The 23,548-nt window shown below is 29.9% G+C and overlaps 1 protein-coding gene across 2 annotated transcripts in view; it reads left to right on the forward strand.

The window, feature by feature from the left end:
* Nucleotides 1–23,548, forward strand: part of LOC126776305 (klarsicht protein) — a 222,788-nt gene that overhangs the window by 11,890 nt on the left and 187,350 nt on the right. The window contains exon 1 of one of the 2 annotated variants that reach the window (XM_050498714.1): nucleotides 14,800–14,815. The exons of the other annotated variant lie outside the window; for it this stretch is intronic. The gene's annotated coding sequence lies outside the window, so the exon portion shown is untranslated. Of the gene's footprint in view, nucleotides 1–14,799; nucleotides 14,816–23,548 lie in introns of those variants that run through there. 2 annotated transcript variants of the gene reach the window in all.

The raw sequence follows: 23,548 nt of genomic DNA on the forward strand, positions 1-23,548 counted from the left end.
ATCCAATTGAATTACTTTCGCCGATTATACTCTAGGTCAGGATATTTTCTTTTCCGACCGTAATGCTTCTACTTTTAATAAATATTTTTTATCGATATTGTAAGCTTTGCTTTAAAACCCAATTTCAAAGTAGGATCTAACTAACGTTATATGGGCAATGATTTATTAATAAATAACATTTAGTAACAGCCTAATATTTCATAACTGAGTAAATTAGGAGTCGAACTGCGACTTGACAGCAGAAAGTGCGAAATTGTCACAACATGATAGAGAAAGTGGATCGTATTCAATTTATACCTTATTCAAATATCACTAATGATGAACAAGACTGGCCTTCTGTCAATTTATAGGACAAGCTTAGTGAATAGTCTTCCATTCAATATTAATAAACTCTTGATTGTCTTCTTGTGTTTGCGACAGTTTTAGATGCAGTTATTTCTGATTTCAGAGTATCGTTTGGAAATTGAATGCATTTATCGTTTATTTTGGTTTGATTCAGTGAACATTAAATATATTCTAGATGTCTATTTGGAAAATATGTGAAAATATTGGTACTGTTCTTGGGGCTGATTTTTAAAGCTAATGTAGCAGAGACTCAATATTTTTTATGGGTATAACGTTATATTTGATCTCATTTTAAAAAAATAATTGTTTTTTTTTATCATCTCCGAAAGTTGTAGAATTCTCTTTTTAATATAACGTATCTTTACTACTAGCTTTAGTACTATGCACGTTAATTCGTTATCTTAACAAAAACCCCATTAATTTAGGGGTCGAGCGCCCCTTCGAAATAAAGAATCATGAATTATGATAATAAAATTGACCATTTGGACAATTATTCTATTAAATAAATAATTTTCCTATGACACCTATTTACTTTACGTGGTAAAATGTTGGTTGGCTTTTTAACTTTGATGGTTGATCTATAAAAAACCAAAAACGAAAAACTCGTCATCTTGCTTGAATTCTATTGAAAGTTTGTTCAAACGGTTTAAATCATAGCCCATTTAGCAGATGATCGACTAAAATAAATATATGTGATTGACTCGTATGAACGCGGCTTAAGATTATTTTACATAATATCATTATTTATATGTCCATTCGTATGTAACACTTGATTACTTAAGAAATTAGACGTAAAATAAATTGAAGACAGTTGTGTCGGTAAAAACAATGTGCCTCAAAGTAATATAACGCGTTACATTTGTAATTATCTTGTTCGTAGTCACGAATTCTGTATTAGATGGGCACCACGGATCAGAAACTTTTTGGTTTATTATCATCATGAATCACTATGACACGAAGAGCATCACTAGACTTTTTCATCATACCGGGTAACCGGTTTTTGTTAAAAATGGAGACCTGATAAGTACATTTTATTCTTTTTTGATGTGAGTCTCGGCAGCCAGGACTCCAATCAACCAGGACTGCTTGATTGCATAGGAGATATTACAGTGCAGAAGTCACCTCACTCTCATAGTTTGATAGGACGGCAATCTGACACGACCGGAGAAAGTTCAAGTACAGGAATGAGAACACTAGGAACTTCAAAATTTCAGGCTTACCACTGTCAAACTTTTGATAGAAGATCTTTTTGGACCGACCTGAGATTTGTAGCAAAAACTTCTGGACTTCTAAAATATAAATTGTATATTTTAGTACTTGCTGCTATCGGATATTTTTAAGATAAGGCGCTGTCAACTTTTTCTTGTTTTTCCTCATATCAATGGACCCGTTGGTAGCCACATTAAGAGCTGATGATGATCAGTTCGATTCAAAAAGAGTCGACTTAAAAGTGCTTGCAAAAAATTATGATTTCACATAGAACTTTTAATACAAAAATTGAAAATTGAATGTTCCTAAGATAAATGTTTTTTTTTTTTTAAATTATGTACCAAAAAATGATTACTTACAATTTTATTATTTTTAATTTTATTTACAATTCTTAAATTTTTAAAATGGAGGAGTTTTACAACTCCCATTAGAAGGCAATTAACAATTCTTGAGAAAAAAAAAAAATAAATATCATAAGCTTAATCTCAAAGTTAGGAAAAACCGTATATGTTTTATACCGTTATAATTCATCTCGTGCTTAACGGTGAAGGAAAACATCGTGAGGAAACCTGCATGTGTCTAATTTCATTGAAATTCTGCCACATGTGTATTCTACCAACCCGCATTGGAGCAGCGTGGTGGAATAAGCTCCAAACCTACTCCTCAAAAGGGAGAGGAGGCCTTAGCCCAGCAGTGGGACATTAACAGGCTGTTACTGTACTGTAGGAAAAACCGTATATGTTTTTAAATTAATTGATTCGAAAAGTGATACTAATTTCATGAACAGATAAATTGTGTTTGTTTGCTTATCTCGATGATAATATTATTTCTATTTCATATGAGTATGACCAAAACGGGGAATAATTACGTGAAAGTTCTATACGTAAAAATTCTTGTTAGTTTTGGGTTGGTCGCAGACATTATGTGGTTAAATGTTTAAGATAAAATTTATTATATCAAAGTAGATGTAGTTCACAAACACAGTAAAAATGATTGGCACTTAGTGGTCTGGTTATGGGTTTTTTTTTTTTTTTATAGAATAGGAAGGCGGACGACGACTTAGACATTGGCATTGTAAGAAATGTCAACCATCGCTTACATATCCAATGCGCCACCAACCTTGGGAACTAAGATTTTATGTCCCTTGTGCCTGTAATTACACTGGCTCACTCACCCTTCAAACCGGAACACAACAATATCAAGTATTGCTGTTTTGCGGTAGAATATCTGATGTTCTATACTTTTTATACTTTTTATTGATCATGATTATATATGACACTATATATAATAAATACAATAATACGTACAAAGATTGTAGATACGACGTATGGAGCAACTAGTTATTTACACAGTTGTTTATAGTATTGTTGAATTTCAAATCTGAATAATATTTACGTTTATTTTAAGTTGGCCCTCTTTTGTATGGCGAAACAATCGTTAGACAAACGATAGAAAATCGTCCAGCTGTGTACACATGCAAAATATTTGTGTGAGAATATTTATAAGACGTGTATTGGAACATAATGTGGTTTTGATAAGTAGAACTAGAGTAATGTGCTTTTGAATTGATTCGAAAGATAATTAAGACATTAAATTTTATTTACTAATATATAACTATATGTCGGAGCTTATTGTGTATTACTATATATATAAAGTGAATGATTTTTTTCAAAAATATTATTAAGTGATAGAATTATGTTGTTTAAAGTAACATTTACCTCTATTCGACAAGTTCTAGTAATTGCTGATGTTTGCCCAATCTTGAGGTGTTATGTATCGTATTTATATGTAAATTTATAATTAAGCAATTAATTAAAACAAATAGTAACATTGTCAACATTTTCTTTTTATTTATTGGTATAATTAATGCGCATTAAATTATATTTTATATGATTAACCGATTAAATAAACGTTAAATTACTTAGAGATGTATATAATTAAATGGCATAATTAATTAGCTTCAAAACAATAGTACAAAAGTTTTTGTAATTTTTAAATTAATAAGACTATTTGAAATCATGAAAAAAAAATTATGTTTTTGTTGAGTAATTATAATATTTATACAACAATGGTATATTATGATATAAAACTATTATGTAAAAGCGTTAGTATATATATTTTTTTAGCAGTTGAGTACCAAATCCAGTATTTTTCCTAGTTTTGTTCAAACCTAGTATAGAATAAGACTGCTAACTTATTTTATTCGTAGCTAGTTTAACAATCTATAATATATAAGCGAAATACCACTCATCACGAGATCTCCTAAACCATGCGCCCGATTGACTTGAACTTTGTCACTGTTACTCCTTCCCCGACGTAGACGTTCACTAAGAACAGATTTTTCGCAAATCCTATCCAAAATATATTTTTCTTCTTATCTACCCGTGTGAAGCCTATTAGCTAGTTCATATATAAGACTAATAATGACTGGCGGCTTCGCTCGCAGAAAGTTATAAGTGTAAAGGTGAAAATTAAAGGTTGTCAGCGTGAAGTCAAAAATCTTTATTCAATATAGAAGCGTTACACTTACTTATTGATTGTCATAAATCTACCACCGGTTCGGAAATAAAAACCTCAGACCTGAGAAGAACCATTTGTTTAAGCTTGAAGCGTATACAAAAAGTTCAAAGTATCAGCCATACTTAAATATTGTCATTGTCATAGTCTCGGATAATTAAAAGTTGAGGAAGCGCCTTTAAAATAAAAAAATCGCAAATCCGCTTTAATGGGCAGAGGCCTATTATTGAACGAAGTATAAGAATAAGCTTAGAGTCAGAGTATTACCTTTTCTACATATCTTGTGGTATTGTAACGTATTGATAATTATTAATATTTCGCCAAACGCTCCTATCAAGAATCAAAAATAGCACAAAAGTAAACAAATTAGAATCAATAGGAAAATGCTGCTAACTCTTTCTCATGTATAGGGATAAAAAGGGATAATAAGTATTTAACTTCTGCCAAATTCAAAATCGTGTATAACAAATCAGCTGAAATATTACAAGTATTTATGTATATGTAAATGAAAATTGTTAACTTATAAAGAAAGAAGACATAGACTTTTAAGATTTTATCGTGATAATAACTATAGATCCCTATGAAATAAAATAAAAACTTCACGATTTATTTAAATTAAAGAGATAATCACTAAGACTGGCTTTCCCCTTTTAACCTTAACAATCGTGTTTCTAGGATAACATGTTCAGTTTTGCGAAGACTGTTTGGTGTTGAAAGTGGGATTACCTCGTAATTACTATCTACTCGTACATGTAAACTGGTTAAGTTTTAAGTTATTAACAGTATTTCTCACGGATAATATTTCTTTAGTTAGTTCTGTATATTTTTATTTTTTACTAGCTATCCCTTTCTAACAACAACAATAATTACATTGAGGTAAAACGAACAAATATGCATTTTTATTTAATAATAAGAATAACATTTAATTATTATACATATATTCACATTTATATTCTATTCAAGTAAATAAAATATAAGTTGTTGAGAACGAATTTGAATACAGTAAAGTACTTGAGACTATGACAATCTTTACTGTTCGCTAAAGTAAAATTTGAAATCATAATATTATGTTAAACAATATTTATGATCGCTTTCAGATTCAATTAGATCTGTTACAATAATACCTCTCTGAAACATGACTAGGCAGGTACGCTACCTTATTTGTTATAATATTATAATAATAATATTTCTTTGATATATTACAAAATCGTAAGCTTTTAGTGTTAGTAAAGCCTTAGAATCAGTCGAAGTAATGAATAATGTATCTAGTTCACCATTTATCTCGATTCTCATGCTAATTATCCGTATTTACTTGCTTTTAACTGTATCTCCGGTACGTTATACTGAATTAAGTGTATAAAGTAAGAAAAGTTTTACTTTAAATGTATCTTTATCGTAATGGTGTCAATATAACATTATTATAACAACACAAAGACATAACTGTAAGTGAATATTCAATTCGTATAAAAAACCAACTAAGGGACTTCATAAATGAGCATGCTAGAAATAAATTAAAAGTTACCGTTTGCAATCAAGACGATGATGGATATTTCATTACGCCTTAATTTAAAGAAATAGGAGCGAATTCTTGGATGAAATTATTTTTGATGTGTTAAGTTTATTTGAATATTTAAAACAAGAAGCATGCTATACGTAATGAAAACGGGTATTTTTAATTAAAATAATTAGGTTTACTGTAATAGCAAACTTTGCCAGTACTAGTTTAACAAGGTCAATATTGCTGAGGGAGGTGCATGTCGAATCCATGATCAAATGCCGCCTCTAATGATTAAGGAGAGGTACTAAGCTTGCGACTTTGGATAGTGAAAAGTTCCTAACGAAATATAAAAACAATAAATAACAATATATATACTTCTTTAATAATATATCTCTAGTATTATATATTGTTAAATATTAGCTATCTTGAAAATTTACCGTGTTAATAATGGTAATAGTTATGTGATTTTAAATAAATTATACGTTCGAATTATAACACGTTATTATTGTAAGCGATGTTATTATATTGTCGTATAATAAAAATCCTGAATTGTCATAAAATATATAAAGTTCATTTGATTGGTTTATGTTAAAATAGCAATCCCAATAACATGAAATACATATTTAGTAATCCCGACTTCTACAATAAGGTAACAGGCATTGAAACAAGATTATTTAAAGAAAGATCTTAGGACGTGCAAAACTGCATTTGTACGTCCTAAGAGATAGTTCCTGAGCCGACTGCTAACTTAATATGCAATCAGTATACCGGCCTTTACCCATGCAATGATAATATACAATTCTACATGCTGTGGGTATTATTTCGCCTTTAGCTATCGGTCAGTGAGGAATGTGATGCAAATCCCACGGAACGGTTATAATGCATTAAATGTAACCTATTATCAATAGCGAGGTACCAATTTGACTTTTCCACGGCACACTTCTATATTTGCGACTTCCTTTTAGGTCTGTGGGTTGAAAGAAATTATTGTCGTTGATACTTTTACATTTATTTATTATATAATCCTTTTAAACAATAATAATTTAACATAATAGTATATAAATAATGTAAAGTATTATATTTGAAGGAAACAAGTGAATGTCCAAAAGGCGAATCTATGTGTGTATCGAATGCTATATAACAAGATTTATGTTCGTATGGTGAATTACAATTAGGTTTCAATAATTGCTATTGAACTCGGCCTATTATAGCTGTGAATTCGAGCGCGTTAAGCATGCCCTTACCGGCGTATCTAGCGTTTCATGTATCGAATAGCCTTTAATATCACGTGATTTCTATTGGTCATTTATTATGTGTAAAGTACTACTCAGTATATAGCAGATTAAATTTTTGTATATTTTTTTATATGTGTATTACTGTTTAGTTGATAATAATACAATAAAATTATTGTTGCGGAAATGTTATTACTAAAGTGAAACAGAACGCAAATTTTGTAATTATTTATTTTATTGCCTAAATTGTAAAAACCAGTAACCTAATAGTATTCATAAAATGGTGTCCGTTTTAGAATTAACATTTTCTTGGTTTTATTACGTCTGTGTTCTCCCTCCGTTGGTCTGTCTGGCCGACATAACCTCAGTTTATATTACGCCTGTTCAGATAAAAAGTTGAGTTAGGTTCAGTCATCTTGATCGTCGCTACAGCGTGCAGTTATATTTATTAGTGTGCTGTACACCGGTAAAAGCTATACATTCTTGTTAGATCGTGCCAATGGTAATAGTCAATTATACAGCTAAAATGTCAGGTTAGGTAACTGTTATGTATTCGACTGTAATTAGAGTAGTTCCCAGGGATATCGGTCGGCTTGGCACGAACTTAATGGTGAATTTATTTTTAGTATTCATAAACGTAACAGTCAATGTTCCAAAGCTGGGTTAAAACCTTATTTTTTATTAAGTTTTGGAATTTTATATACACGTGGCAGAATATTATTTATCACAGGCAGACTTCTTAACGATATTTTTGATAAATTATAAACACAAAATACGCATATTTAAACACAGTGTTGCTTGCCCGGACTTATGATCTTAGGCTAAGATTGAATTGTTCGCCACGCTGTGCTATTTTGAGGTTTAATCATATATTATTATTATTAAGCTTAAGACAATTTTTTAAGATATTTGTAACGTAAAAATGTTTTTTTGATCTATTATTTCGATTTGCTTTAAGGTGATTTGTGTAACTAATATTAAAGTTTACGGTTGTCATATCAGTTATCTTTATGATAATCTAAGAAAAATGAAACCCGATTTGGAATGAAATTTGTATCCATTACATAACACTTACGCAATATGGGACCTTTTACAAATGAAGAAAGGTATTATGGAGACTAATAAGGCAATTGTGGGACGAACTAGTTTTATAGAGCAGCACAGATTATGTTTTATTTGTAAACAAAAAAGAAACTACTACTGCTACTATATTTCATAGTACGAAGAGGTAAATACAGACAGATACCATAATTTTTAAAAGTATATTTTGACTCAGAAAATACACATAACAATATTTTAGGTTAAATATAGTATAAATAATTAAATATTCGTTTAATTTTGTTATGAAATGTAAGAAACGGTCGCGTCACGTCGCTGGAGTCCTAGAGTCGCTAGAGTTTATCTTAACAGTTTGAGAAAAGATACATAGTAATTTTAATGTTATACTTATAAAATCGTTTCTCCTGACTGGATATCCTCAGAGTCAAAAATATTGAGTCTAGAAAGCTTAAATTTGGAACATTTGTTAATTTTATACCGTAAGCAACCGTTAAGAAGGGATTTTTATAAATTTCTACTTTAATTGTGAAATTCAATTTCGAGTAACTTGGTATGAAGACGGGACAGGCAGCTAGTAGATTAGTTTTATACTTTAATGCAAAATTATAATTAAGTATTAATATAATCTGATTTATGGTGAATTATATTTCAATCGTAGAAAAGGCAGTTTGATATATAATATTTAATATAGCAAGCTTAACAAAAAAAAAGTTCTCATTTAATTGATTTAAATAATTACGCCAGTCCTGGTCTACCAATTACGTGGGTATCGAATGTGGGTGACTGATTTGTGATCAGTTAATGTTTCTAACAGTAATATAACTGGAATTTGATTGGCATTACATTAAATAAGCTGTAACTTTTAATGAAATTTGTTGTCGTTCATTTACGCTAAGTTTGACAGTTTTTGAGACATCTCATAATACGTGTAAAAGCTTTTGTATAATCAACTTACATTTATCTTTCGAGTACCAAAATCTGATGTTTTATACTAATATAAACATTATATAATGTCAATTTCAAATAAGTCAATAAATGAAAAAGAAATTTGGTAAACTGATGATTTTATGAAAACCGAGCAAGTACCATTAAATTTTCATTTGTTTAATTTGTGTTCTTGTTTCAAATCGTGCTCGGCATTGAAGTAAAGTATCGTGAGGAAACCCGCATCGAGCAGCGTAAGGAAATAACCTTCATAACCTCCAAAGCACCGAATTAAATATACAAATCGAATACATATAAAACATACGAAAAACAAGCAAATATATGTAGAATAAAAACACACCTATTAACATAAAATAAAATAAACTAAACACTATTTTGTTATTATAACTAAGTACGTTTTTTAATAAATTCTGCAAGTTTTCTATGACTTTTCTAATATGTATTTTCTTAGTTGTAGCTTGATTACCGATAATATCCGAATGACATCTGGTAATATGTTATATATATATTATCCGATATTGTTTGTGGCGAATTGTGATAAGGGCAATCGATGACAATTTATATTTCATCAAAACATTTCTACTAACTGTATCGGTGGTATCTATGGCGTGTGCAACTTCAAGTTAAATTAATAAAACATCTAAAAGGATCTCCTGAAATATAACAGAGCTCTGGCAACATGCCAGAGCGGTTCGGTCATCTCTTTTATTAGAGTATGGGACTAGTGTAAGAGGAAGGAAAGCAAATTAATCTAATAACTAACGCGCTGATTATGGCGAGTCATGATCTTACGAAATATGTAACTGATTCAAATTGGAAATTGGTGATAATATAATTTAATTAGAAGCCGAGATGGCCTAGTAATTAGAACGCGTGAAGCTTAACCGATGATCGTGGGCTCGAACCCGGGCAAGCACCACTGAATTTTCATGTGCTTAATTTGTGTTTATAATTCATCTCGTGCTTAACGGTGAAGGAAAACCTCGTGAGGAAACCTATTAAACTAAACTATGCTACATGTGTATTCTACCAACCCCGCATTGGAGCAGCGTGGTGGAATAAGCTCTAAACATTCTCCTCAAAAGGGAGAGGAGGCCTTAGCCCAGCAATGGGACATTAACAGGCTGTTACTATAATTTAATTATAATTTGTAAGTATAACTGTTTGATTTAATGGCTCATAGTCGTTACTTTGTTTATATGTCCTTTTTATATAATTTTTTTATATTATACTCAGGGATCCTACTTTTCTCTGTGATATCAAGTCTTATAATTTTATAATGGCTTAAAAATAAATATTTTTAATATCTATAGATATTTTATTTTTGCATATTTGAATGCATAATATAAGAAACCACATTAATTTATTTATCTTTATTTGCTTAATAACATTTAAGTAAAATTACCAAATTTTTTACGATTCTAAAGTGACTCAACAATGAGCTTTCATGCGGATCAACTGTTTCCAATATTATCGAAAGTATCAATGTCATTTTATGCTTTATGGTCAAAACTTTTGTGTTATTTATTCAATATTATTGACCTTTTTTATATATTATATCTATAAGTTAAAGCATGTCTATATATGTATATTATGTTTTAATAACAGTTCCATCTGTAAAATATTTTTGAAATAATGAGACATTTGTTTTAATATTTTATTAATATCATATATATATGTTATTCATTGGCAAAAAATAAATTGAATATATTTTATTCTATTTTACAGTAATCCAATATTACGCAACGCATAGAGATTACAGTGGAAAAGGTGGTATGAAAACAGACGTTAACTTAACCACAAATCTTGTAATAGTATTAGAAGTATTATGGAAGCCCATAAATCATTCAGTTGCCACGAGGACAATACCAGTGGCCTTGTATAACTATACCGAGACAGTTCATTGACCCCACTCGTTCCAAATAAAGACGAAATACCAAGCTCTAAGTAAATACGAAAATAGGATAAACAAGACTCTACTATTTTATTCATACACGGAGTTTCTAATACTCGCGTACGCGTTTGGAATATATAGCTTAATTTGCGAACATTTACTTATCTATTAATAAAGAAGTAAACATTTTGTTAACTTAGGTGTAATTTATCTATATTTATATAAAAATGAAAAGTTTGTACGGTTGCATGCGCTTATTTTAAGAACTACCAGTCCGATGTGCATAGTTATTTTTGCTTCAGATATATGCCGTGTTTTGAAGAAAATGTAGGCTATATCTGCACGCTACAACCTACCTACCTACCAAGAACGACGATATGAATATTGCGAAAACAGCAGTGCTAAAATAACTTCATAACTTACTTGTGACACATTGAAAACGAGTTGCAGTGATACACTGTTTTAAAGCGACCTTTAAATGATTATACTCAGTGTCGCATATCTATTTATTTCACGTGGAATTCGTGTTATGCGGTGAGTTCCGAGTTTGTTGTTACAGAATCGACACATTACTGGTATTTTAGTAAATGAAACAGACATACATATTCCCAATATATGGAAAGACCCCACGGATCACTGAGCACAGTTAGTACTAGCATTTTTCTTAATTACATTTTAAGTATTAGCACTTACTCCGTAATATAGCTAACATACAAATTACAATTTAATAGAAAATTTTATTTATTTTTATAAGTGACAAAAACCACCTGCGTATAAGTAGAACGATGTGTTACAAATTAAAAAAAAAAAAATTCTCACCGACACTTATTACCTGCCTCTTATATTTATCTAATGGGCTAATCCAATTGAATGCAACACAAGGCTTATCGTTCATACAAACAGTAGTATGTCTAATGAATATGAATGGGAAACGTTTCAAGCCGTAGGTGCCCGATTATGATGTAACAGTAAGACACTCGGGGGATTATGGGACAAAGAATAGTCTATACAAAGTAGACATAGCAATGCCTCCCATGGAGAACAAGTAGTTATTTTTATAAAGACATTATAAACATGCTGTTATTAAACTGTTTGGATGTTTATTTAATTTAACATTGATTTATTACTACATATGATTACATGATGATACATATATTTTTTAAGAATATGTTTTTTTAATTTTATTCTCTAAAATGGGCTCTTGCTCGGCAAATCACGCAGTAGAGTTTATAAAATGTTTGCATTAAGTAATTGAAACAAATAAAATTCTTTAAATATAAATGTAAAATGTTACAAAAGGAGATAAATGTTACAAAAGACTGTTTTTTGCTTAAATAGAGGAGATATTTGGGTTGATGACTTGAAGTTGAATAAAGCGGTGTGGAGGTGTACAAGAGTCCATATAAATTAATTAAAATAAATATAACATTTTAAGATTTTCAAATGAAAAATTTGCAAATAAATTGTGATTTAAATTTATTTACATTTTGGAATGTTCTATTTTCGTTAATATGAAATATTGAGGTCTATTTATTACTTCATCGGAATATGAAGTCCAGTGTCGGATAACTTGAGATGTTTTGCGTGGGTGGATAAACATGCAGCCGGCTGCAACAGTTTCTATAGGTATTAGTATACTATTCTCATAATGCCTTTTCCGTTACGTCGGCTTGAGATGACTATGCATTATTATCTTAATTAGTAAAACAATATTTTGAAATGTATCATATAATTAGTTCAATTTTCATGATTGTGAAACTATTGAAATTAATATTCATTTTGAAAGTACTTACTTATTGTTAGTCAAAATTAAAACTACCACCGGTTTTGAAAATAAATTACTTGTCCTGAAAAGAAACGAAAAAAGAAACTACATCTTGTGATTAAATTATCATTTACTAGGGAAATATTGACAAAAGTATTTTTTACCTCGTATGAAAATGCAGATGAGTTGAAGAAAGTTGATAAGTATATTTGCCGTAATCTTTGTAAATAGCAAATATTATTAAACTTGTTCTACACGTGTTGGTAAATTATTTAATGTGTATACACAGACGGACATATTAGAAAAGGTTATCTTAACATAGATTAATAATTAATGAAGTATATATAATAAGCCACAAAAAAAACATCAAATTGTACGTACGGTGTAATACGTTCTGCGCGTGAGCATAAAATGCGCATTAGTTATGATTCAAAGAGCAAATAGGAACTGCAAATGAGCTATTATGTCTCCAGTACAGACAGAAGTTACAAGGTTGAAAATTTTACATTCATTCTTCGAATCACATTTTTTAACTGTTGTGTTCACTCACTATACCTTCGACAATGTCTGGTTGAGAATTGTTATGTAATCGTATACAAAAAATGAGTATTATTTGGTTTTGTTTTTTAGGATTTAATTATCGGATTTAATTAATTTTTTTAACTCGCCTGTCCCTACCTACCTAGTTACGATCATGTACAAGAATATATCATAAGTACATATAATATAATACATAAATATATTTTTTTAAATTACGAGTGTGTGGCTACATAAAGTATTTTTTAATGTTTTTGTATAATTTTAATCTAAGATAGATTAAAACTTGATTTATTAAGCTTATTAAAAGTTTTTTTTTAATGAATGAGCAACATAATATTAATTTAAGAGTCTTACGTATGCGTCTATCAGTCAATGTAAGTACTTAGGATTTTATAGTTTGATAAAACGCCGTACCGTCGATGTTAACTCGACCATTAGACGTTTTCTCGTTTCAATTTGTTCTGTTCAATCACTTATTAGTTCTGTAGTTTATAAATCAAAACAGAGACAAGAGAAATCAATCATTTAAGTGAAAGTACACACATGTTTAGTTAAATACAAAGTGTTAAAATTTGACTTCATTATTTTCTAAAGTGTTATATCTGTTTTTTATTGATTAGATTACGTTTAATCTTTCCATACATTTAATTTGTATTATATGGGCGATGGAGTGAAGTGAGTTACTATTAACGATTGAGTTTTAATCTATTTAATTAAAGTATTCGTCTTATTTCTTATCAATGCAAAGCTTAACCTGTGTAGAGAATTAAATTAAATCTATGGGAGATCAAGTATATCTGCGAAGTAAATACGTATTCTAATAAATAATAAGATACACTGCTCTTTTGGAGAGTAATGACTAGTCATGTATGTTTTGGAATTCTTTCTTGTTTATGTAGGAAAGATATATTAAAATCACGTTTAAATCGATAAACCATGAACTGTATAGTCTAATTAAACTCGAAAAAATGCACAGTTTCTAGACTAAGCTATCTCTCTTCTTATATACATAATTTCAAAGAAATATCTTTTAGCATTAAGAATAATGAAAAATATTATCAAATATTACACGTTTCATTTTATAAAGCCACAACACAAGTACAAAGTTTATTCACTAATTGTTATTAACTATAATAAGGATTAGTAACATGAAGTGGCAATAGGCTGGTCACATATGTCGCAGAATCGACAACCGTTGGAGTAGACGTGTTCTGGAGTGGAGACCACGCCTTGGCAAATTTAACGTAGGACGTTAAGCTAAGTGGAATGACGGTAGCGGTTGGAAATTGAGAGCTGAAGATCGAGCTCAGTTGCGTGCCAATGGAGAGGCTTATGTCCAGCAGTGGACAACATAATTTTGTATATAGTAATTACTCAGAAAATGTTGTTATCATTAAGTTTTGCACTTATAATGCGTAATTCATGAATAGACGTATAAAATTTTTACAACAGACGATATTTTATAAAAAATAGACCCTGAACTATCCAATGGTGGGTATTGAAAGTAATGACGTTCTTGTTTCAATCAAAATGGCATTATGTACTTCTTACTCAACAACTAATGCAATATACTTGTACCTAGTTTATAAAACAGTACCTGATAACATCACAACTAGTAATGCCTCACAATACAAAACCTATTACAGCGATAAGATTGTCCAAGAAAGTGTGGCGAATAATCAAAATTCACTCTCCCGTTGACTGTCAACCCACGCTTATTGTTCGCTTCTTTAACAGTTGAAACTATTTGTTATACAAAACTGTTTTAGTAATATAAATTGTTGAGTAAGATTTTGTGACAAATGTATTAGGTAAGGAGATGTAAACAAACTTGTGGTGTTATCTGTTTTACTCTGAATATTGTGTTGTAATAATTTTTATGTGAATCACATTTGCATTATTTAGTGATTAATTTCTTGATTACTTTTTATGTTTATAAATTATAATGATTAACTAAATGAGCTGTTTATCCAAAAAACTAACAACTAAAAATACAATATTTTTTTACGAGCGTTATATGTAGGTTATATATAACTAATAGCTTTTACCAATTTTCGGTAATGTGCGGAGTCTAGTAAACGCTACATTTATTTACTGGCATCATTTCATTAGTGACCACAATTTAATGTATTTTATCATGTCCTAATATGCCTTCTTTAAAAAAATAACTGGTCCATGTCTTTTTTTATTTATTATTACAAAATTATTGAAATTAGTTATCTACATACACAACTTTCTATATTTGTTTTTTTTTTGTGTTAATGGCATTCGGACGACCAAATGAGTCACCTGATGGTAAGTGGTCAATACCGCCCATAGACATTGGCGAAGTAAGAAATAATAATAAAAAGAATATCTGATGAGTGGGTGGTACCAAACCAGACGGGCCTGCACAAAGCCATGGTGTTAAAAAAAAGGTTATCTGGTGGTAACCAGGTATAATAATAATTATTATTATTGCGTATACTAAATTTAATAAATTAAAACATAGATATATAAACTTTTTTACGACTTTCATGGGAATTATTAAGTAGCTGGCATCTCAGCACGCACAGGCCATCACGTGATGCAGCAAGCGTGTAAAGCAATAGAAGTTACGCATACTTGCAAGATTTTAATTTCGACCTGTTCTTTGGTCGCGGTTGAAGCGCAACGATCTATCTAAATAATCAAAGATTTTAACATTTTTACAATAATTAATTTATATTGTTATATTATGTAATAGTTTCAAGAATGAAATTTATTTTATAGTGTAGGTATAATATCGTTTATCGAAGTATTACGACATTACGTATTTTTCAATGGGAAATGTCAAGACTTCAAGATATTATAATCTGTACTGCCGTTAGTGTTGCGACATTAATGTAGAATGATCGATTTATCTATTAATTGTATCCGTTACCATTAAGAGGATTGTTATATTTCCTTGATTTAGATTAAGACAACTTATACATAACGAAATAATTACGAACTTTTTACTCTGAAATTCCTCTACAGAGATGAAGTTAAAAAGTATAAGCAACATAAATACATAATTATTACAGCGATCACTATTTATTCTTGAATAACTTTTTACAGTCGCATGTGCCAAAATGCAGCTTGCTTGAATAAAATGTGATGAGTAAAAAAAAAAGCATTTGAGATGTCCTTCATATTTTCTGGTACTTATTGGCATTTTGTAAAACGTTTCTTGTAAATAATTTTAAAAACAATTTGACATTTAAGGCTACTTTATTTAGGCATCACTTATTTGGTCAAAAAGTCGTAGGTACCTACACTTGTTGCATTGCTAAAATGTATATGTGTTTATAGACTTTATTTTTTTGTCAAAATGAAATTTACATCTCCAGACATTTTTCGTGTAGCTTTGCAATATATGTAAAGCAATATTTATTGGCGGTTGTAGTGATATTTATTTACATTATTATATACATATGATTCATTGTTGTGTTTTACGTAGTACGCTCTTTTTTCGCATTAATTAAAAGAACGCAAGAACGTATTACAAGTAAAGAAATAATTAATGTGTAGTGTACATTGTTATAAGTTTCCCATTATATTGAAAAAACATTGTTTAATATAGTACATTGCCATTTAAAAATGTATTTTAATATTTATTAATAGTGCACTATAAAATCATAATCTTCATGATTTTTTTTAACCATCACATGTTATGTTCAAAGTAATGTGGAAAATATGTTTAAATAGAAAGCTTTAAATGATGTACTCACACTTATCAACTATAATGTCATATTTACTTGTTTAAAACGTCACTTTCTCAATATGAATGTAGGTACCAAAATAGTAAACAGTTTGAGCGACTGCAAATCGAAAGTTATGATCGATCGGTCATTTCAATAAAAATACATATCTTTGTGATCTTTTGGTTTCTTAACCCAAATAAATGAAATGTGCTTAATATTCTAATATTGTCTTATATTGTCTAATATTGTATGTTTTTAATTGAGATTGTATTACTTTCTTTTGTTGTAAAAAAGGCGTTGAAAAAACTCTCTTGAAACTTCTATTTCTGTTCCGTAAAGAGACAGCAAGTCGTTAACAAGATCCTGTAATTATCGCTCATCTTCGTATTTTAAGTTTCCCTTTTCCTTTGAATCTTGGACTAAAACAGACCAATATATTCAAAGAGAAAACATTAACACAAAAGAGTACATAATATTCTTAATTATTTCATGCTAAATCACTAGTAGTAACTTTACTAATAATAATTAGAAAGAATAAAAAGAAAATGTCTAATAAGACATTCTATTACAATATCCTATTTTAGTATATAGGTTGAGTTAAAGGAAGCGAGCGTCTAGATGATCGCGCTGTTTTTATCGCCGTGGAGGGATAGTGGTTGCTATTTTTTCCTACACTTTTATTCGTTTGACATGTTAAAGAACTCAGTTTGGACACGGAAGCCGAATACTAATTGGTAGCTATAAATCGGAGGAAGTTACCGCATATTCTATTTAAAAATTTATCTTGAAAAGTTTATATCTCAAATGATACATTGGGTTGGGTTAACATTTATTATTTTATTAGTAATCATAATGTTGTGCTTGTTAATTGTTATAACATTAATTTTTGCAATAGCAAAGAAGACCTATGTGGGTCCGTCCATATTTTTATCACTGCACAATATGCACCGATACTATTCTGGGCTACGAATCAGTGTAAGATGACAATAAACAAATATATGAACAATAAATTAATTGAATTTCACAGTTTGATCCACAGAAAGGAAAGGCAAACATAATTTATTACAAGAAATGCGAACGTCAATCAATCGAGCGAAAAAGGAATTGACAGACATTAGCTTCGGCTCATATTACATCAAAGAAATATTTTGTTTTAAACACATTATGCAAGAAAATACAAGTTAACGGCGATCACATTTTATTCAGTCGATGATTTATGTACAAGAATTGTAACGGTTTCGGCGTGAGAACTTAATATTAGAAGGAATTCTTCATTTAAATTGCATTTTAACGATATTTTAAAGCCATAATATATTTTCTGTTGTTTATTAATTGAGCATATCGTTAATGCCAATTCTTGCTTTCTATAACTTTTGTCATCTGTGGTTATATTCATAAAATTTTACTATTAAATTTTTTTAACGTTACTTCTAATGAATGTCCCAAAACAAAGAACAGTTATTTATAGTTTTATATGTGTAGTTCTTCTTTCAATGTTTGATATATTATATAACTAAGTGGAAACCTTAAGGTCTATTGAATTTAAAAGCGGTCAATTATTGATGTGGGCGTCAATGTTGAGAATAAACAGCGACCAATTTATTTTTACGCCCACTTTATACATTCATGTTATATATTCGACGGTCTACTTTTTATAATTTCTAACCATTTACAGCAATAATATATTATTTGCCCAGTCTAAAAATACATAAGCGTAAAATAATATATAGAAGGTTATCCTAATTGGTTATTAAAATTTTAAATCACAGTGAATCATATCCGAAATAGTCACAACGACTATTAAAAAACTAAAAACAAAAACAATACACAACTAAAAATAAAAACAATACATTTGAATAAATATAAAAATATGTAAGTTGTTTTTCTAGTCGTAACGTTTCTATTTGGAAAGCGTGTAAAATGGAATTGCATCTGCCAGAGGGCTTCCTAACGTAACAGTTTTTACTTTTTACAACTCTTGAATGCGTGCTGATGCTTAGGTACCTGTAGATTGTGCTATGTGCCTTTGTAAATTCTTAAAAATAAATGAACGACGTGGACAGCGGCATTAAATAAAATCAATTTAACAAATGATCTATTTCTATATTTTAAGAACGGTAATGACGGCGTCTTGGATTTTAATTAGAGAACATTGACTTAAGTAATCGTAATTTATGTTTTTAAGTAATTTCGTGGTTTCATTCATATTGTTATTAAGTAAAGAAGACTCTTAAAGAAGACTCTTAAAGAAGACTATGTAAGGGTAAATGTTTTTTTAGTTGAAATAAATCCTAAAACCGAAGAGAAAATTTGTAAAATTTCTCTTTAATAGGATAATACTTGTCAGCTGTCAAATCACGGTATGAAAAATTTATACTATTCTTTTTTTTTATTACGATATATATTGATTTTGGTATTTTTTCATACTATTATCACATTGCAATTATTTCGTGGTACAATGTGGAAATCAAAATTCAGAATCCCAGAAAATGTTCTAAAATGTTTTATTGTAAAATAAAAAATATGTTAAGCAAAATTTGTCTGTTATAGGGTATTATAAACTAATGGCTTGAGATGATAAATTGGAAATTCAGCGATCGCCTTTATGTCAAATCCAAATTGACATAAATACATTGTAAACAACAATTGTTCAATAAAAAAGGTTAATATCACCGTTTCTTTTCACATCTTAAGTGTTTCTTTCGAAAACGCTAGTAGATTTTGACATTCAATACGTTAGTGTAATGCTTCTACATGTTGAATAAAGATTTTGACTGTGACATTATGTGTGAGTGATAATATTTTATAAAGAACTTTTATTTTGCAGTCCCAGTGATATCAGATTATGTTTACATGACATTCATTCACATTCAAATTGTGCAACGAGTGATGAATGAATAACATAAGTATCGAAATTTGAGACAAGAGTTTTTAAACGAATTACATAATATCACCACATGCCACAGAAACAATGTATCAACTTTCTAATCCATGGTTGGAATGTATTCTTTATCGCAAGGACAATTGGTAAGAGTAATAGAACTTCTTTTGTACATTCGAGTATTGATTTAGTGGACTTTCGTTTTTGCACGGCTTGATTAATTATACTTCACCCTAAAATGGTTCTAGAATGAAAATGAGATATGCTTAACAAGTTTGTGTTTGAACGAAACAAAACGGAACTTTAAGTGAGATTATGTAGTGTCATTTGTTTTATATAATGTTCTGCTTTGTTTTCGTTTTATCAGTCAATAAGTATACATATATAAGCAGAAATGAAGGAAATGCGATTTTTTATATAATATTACAACGCTAAAATCTAAATTACGTACGAATTATTAAACGGTTCCAAAATTCAAAGACATCGGTAATATGTTATAAATTTTTTTAATAAAACAAAAGCTACATCGTTTTAATTTTTTAGTAGTTTGTTAAAAAATAATCTTAATAGAATTTGTCTTTAAAATAAAGGTTAGGTAAATTAAATAATTATTAAGATAGGTCTTATACAATACAATATATATGTGGTATTTTCTCATGATTTATATAAAATATCGAATCGATAACTATGTTCTCATTTATCTATGCCATACTTCAAGGCGGTTAGCATAAACACGATTCACTAACTGATACTGGTCTCCGATTGTGTCTTAAGGATTAGCATAACATGATATTAATATACAAACACAAGCACGCGGCTTCCATGTTAAATACATTCAGGAATATTACAAATTTCATACTTATTTTTTTAATGAATATTATTAGTTTTCATCCTGTAGTTGCAGCTTGGTCTCAGTGGGTACCACCCACTCATTAATCTTCCGCCAAATGGCAATTCTGTATTGCTGTGTTCCGGTTTGAAGAGTAAGATTGCAAGTGTAATCACAGGCACACGGGATATAAAAGATCCACACACGATTAGAACATCAGTTTATATTTCTTAGAGCTCCATGTCTATCAACGAAGATGTTTAAGACCAGATGGTCAAGTTGTGGCCAGGCTATCCTTCATAAAAAAATGTGAACTGTTTGCAATAGTTATTGTATAAAATATAAGTTCATACCCTTAATTTATCGAAGTCAATTAAAGATATTTATTTTAAATTTGTCAACGATCAATTCAGTTTTAATAAAATAAGCCCCAAAATTTGTACTGAATGGTAGGTAAACAAGTGTTTTATATTTGTCTAAAGTAAACATCGCAGTTTTACTTTTGTGAGCCGGCGCATTGTATAAATTTTCTCGTCTTATTACATATATAAGCGTAGTAAAGAGTAAGATCATATAAGTTAAACGGTGGTAATATACACTTTTAATTAATTCAGAATTGCTATCAATCAACAGCCAATCGTTGTCCACTGCTGAACATAGGCCTCTCCCAAGGTGCGCCAAAGCTCCCTGTCCTCCGCCTTCCGCATCCAGTTGGTGCCCGCCACCTTCTTAAGGTCGTCGGTCCAATTGAATGAATTGAATTGAAAGAATTGAAAAAAAAAGAATTGCTATGGTATTAAGTAAATATGTTTGCCCCTGATCCTCTTTTCCGCAAAATTTTAGACCTACCCTCGAAGGCAAAGTGTGAATAGCTTGAATATAAAAAATAGTTTTTGTTTTGTTTCTCATGCAAAAACATTTTTGCTCTAATCTTTATAATCTGATCAGACAAAATAGTTTCTTATGGCATAGAAAATGATCTTAAGATTTGATTTGTAATAAACTTCCTAAAGTTGACCTACATAATGGCGATAAACATCTGTTCCCATAGTTTTGTCATGTGATAAACAATGAGCAACATTCGATGCGGTTTACGAAACATCATCTTGATTGCGAGACTATTGTAACAAGGTAGTTGCGTTGTCTTTTCGGTGTCGTAAAATTATTATACATTATAAATTAGTTTATAATATTTAACAAACTTTGTAATAACATGACAAACATTCAAAAATACGCGACTTACCGCTGACATATCGCCTTGAGGTCTATATGTACATATATTGTCTGTTACCATTTCTTAATTACTCTTTAGAAAAACATATTGTGAGGTGCGAGAAATGCAAAAATGTAACATTAAAGTTTTAAGACAGTCAATTTATGATCGCACTATAGTATATTCAGTGACATATGTTTTGGCAACATACGATCAAAGAAAAAATATTTATGGCTCGCATAAAAGTTAGTGCACCTGCTATGTAATCGGTTCATGCAGTACCTAAAATTAAATACATGAATAGAAATGAATGTCAAATTTTATGAAGTTTCCTTTTTTCTGAATGTTGTTCAACAAGCTGATTGTATGTTTTTAAAGTCTTATGGAATTTAGTAAAAATGTGCATGTAATTTATGTGAGTTATCCGATTAATGTATTGTTAAAAACATTCATTAAATTCTCTTAATTGAATACTTCTGCATAATAACAGTGCTAAAGGTGACGTGATGCAGCTGTAGTCTCAATATTTTGTCAGTCTAGTTTGAGGTAATTTAGTAAATTCTCTACAACTGTGCTCTACTGTTGAGTCAGCTGTTAATTTTAACCATATATGGTAAGTTTTAATAACCTTAAACTTAATTATTTTATATATTCATAGCATGTCAAAATGCGTTTTTTACAACAAGGTGCAAGCTAGAAATACTCGCAAGCGGCTAATAAAGTTTCTGATGGAATTATTTATTACCGACGTCTGTTGCAGATGCCGCATCTCCTGCAATTAATAGCATCTGCCTATTTAAATTTGCTATATTCGGAACTATTCTAAATGCATTTACTTAGTACCGTTACAAAATTAAAAAAATATACTATACTATCTACTGTAACTTACTGTAAATAATTATTTAATATTTGTTATTTTTTAAAGCAATTAAAAGCCGAGATGATACAGCCTAAATAATAATTGTATTTTGACTGTATCACCATTAAGATTTCATGTATGTAAATCATGTTCGGCGGTGATGGTATATCGCTGTTATTCAAGTACGTATTTAATAATATCAAAATATGAGACATGATATAACTTTCATTACAACAGCGTGATAGGTTAGTTTCGAATTTACTTAAACATTTTAGATGAAATGATAGTATTAAATTTTATCCGTCCAATATTTATTGGGCCTCATAAAATTCGATGTACGGAACCGTTTATTGCCTTCACATGAGTAGTTTAACGGTGTCGAACATCACGATACAGCTATTTGTTGCCGTTCAAGCAGCTATTGTTTTGATAATATGCTGTTGTATGCGCCGTGTATGGTAAGGATTTTTTCAGGTGATGTATTTTAAGAACCCATCGGTTTTACCAATCACACGCGAGATGATGTTTGATATGTTTTTGTATTTTGTTTCGTTTTATAGAGAATAGGGTTATGTATTTTGAAGATTTTAATATATATTAACTAATGCTATAAATGCAAACGTGAGTTTGTTATTTTCTGTTTGTTACGCTTTTACACCTTAACCACTCAATACATCATTATAAAGCAATCCCTCGCATCTACACGTAGACGAAGCCGCGGACGAAAACTAGTTTTCAGTATATTTATAAATACTCATTTTGAGCGCATGTTTTTTTACTGTATGTATAAACACATATAATATTCTACGTATATAAGTAGAGGCCAAGTTATCGTTGTCTTGCATAGCGCAGTGAGATTCAGAGTGATATTTTTTTTTGTAATGTATGCGTAATGCGTTCCCTTGGTTTTGCCGCCTTAAGGCATTGTATGAAGTCGGGATAGTTACAGGATAATTGTAAGGAATATCGTTACTATGCGGTCACTAACCATGTTCAAAAGCTATTCAAGAAATATATTTATAGTTTTGCCGTCAATGTTTTTTTCTTAATAAGTATTT

This window comes from Nymphalis io, chromosome 20 (assembly GCF_905147045.1).
Source record: "Nymphalis io chromosome 20, ilAglIoxx1.1, whole genome shotgun sequence".
NCBI classification, from domain to species: Eukaryota; Metazoa; Arthropoda; class Insecta; order Lepidoptera; family Nymphalidae; genus Nymphalis; species Nymphalis io.